Consider the following 1,310-nt stretch of genomic DNA (forward strand, 5'->3'; position numbering starts at 1 on the left):
AGGCAGAAATGGGGTTAGTGTTTCTGTAAAACATAATGGAAGAATCCAGGCATGGTCACACACAGCTGTAATCCCAGCAGGATCCAGGAGGTCAAGGCAGCAAGATTGTTAAGTTCTAGGTCAGCCTGGGCTATGTAACAAGACTTTGTCTCAAAAAGAAAGCAAATGGCTCGTTCCATCAGTCAAGCTTCTGCAAGGAAGACCCTCGGCCATCCCCCCCACCCCCGTGACCACCCCAGGCAAGATGGCCTCTGGAGTGCAAGTTGCTGATGAAGTGTGTCGAATTTTCTATGACATGAAAGTTCAAAAATTCTCTACACCAGAAGAAATCAAGAAAAGGAAGGAGGCTGTCATTTTTTTATTTCAGTGCAGACAAAAAGTACATCATTGTTGAGGAAGGCAAAGAAATTTTGGTTGGAGATGTTGGTGCTACCATAACCGATGCTTTCAAGCATGTTGTGGGAATGCTTCCTGAAAAACATTGTCGTTATGCTTTGTGTGATGCAAGCTTTGAAACCAAGGTATTTAGAAAAGAAGAGTTCATATTTTTCTTGTGGGCACCACAACTAGCACCCCTGAAAAGTAAAATGATCTATACAAGCTCCAAGGATGCCATTAAAAAGAAGTTTCAAGGCAGAAAGCATGAATGTCAAGCAAATGAGCTGGAAGACCTCAACCGTGCTTGTATTTCTGAAAAGCTAGGCAGGTCCTTAAGTGTAGCTTTTGAAGGGGGCCCTGTGTAGATCATCATTCAGTGCCACAAATTGAAAGCTTCCATGTTTAATGTTATCCTCTTGCTATATAAGTAAAGCAAATTTATTTAGGCCAGGGTCTTACTGTCTTGTCATCTTCTAGAGTAAAACAAAATATATAAAGATGTCCAGATATAGCCCTAAATAAATCTAGAGTCTAAAGTTTAAAAAAAAAAAAAAGAAAGCAAACAATCAAAAAAGAAAACAGCATGGGGGAGAGTATTTGTGGAACTGATGGAGTGAGGAAGGTAATTGTATGAAAAATGCAAGTGGAAGGGCCTGAAGTTTGGCCTAGTGGTAGAGTGTTTGCCTAGCATACACGAAGACCCAGGTTCAATTCCTTGGTACTATATAAATAGAAAAACCTGGAAGTGGTGCTGTGGCTCAAGTGGTAGAGCTCTAGCCTTGAGAAAGCCCAAGGACAGTGCTCAGGCCCTGAGCTCAAGCCCAGGACTGACAAAAAAAAAAAAAATGCGTATGCATGTGGGGGGAAGGAGGGAATATGTGTATGTGGTGAAGAAGATAGGAGATGGATTATGCATCCTTGTAAGCCATGGA

General features: G+C 41.8%; 1 pseudogene; it reads left to right on the plus strand.

Moving 5' to 3' along the window:
* The first annotated feature begins 240 nt into the window (after positions 1-240).
* Positions 241-1,046, plus strand: LOC150058348 (destrin pseudogene; annotated as a pseudogene).
* Positions 1,047-1,310: the final 264 nt, after the last annotated feature.

This window comes from Megascapheus bottae, chromosome 10 (assembly GCF_031878675.1).
Source record: "Megascapheus bottae isolate mThoBot1 chromosome 10, mThoBot2.hap1, whole genome shotgun sequence".
NCBI classification, from domain to species: Eukaryota; Metazoa; Chordata; class Mammalia; order Rodentia; family Geomyidae; genus Megascapheus; species Megascapheus bottae.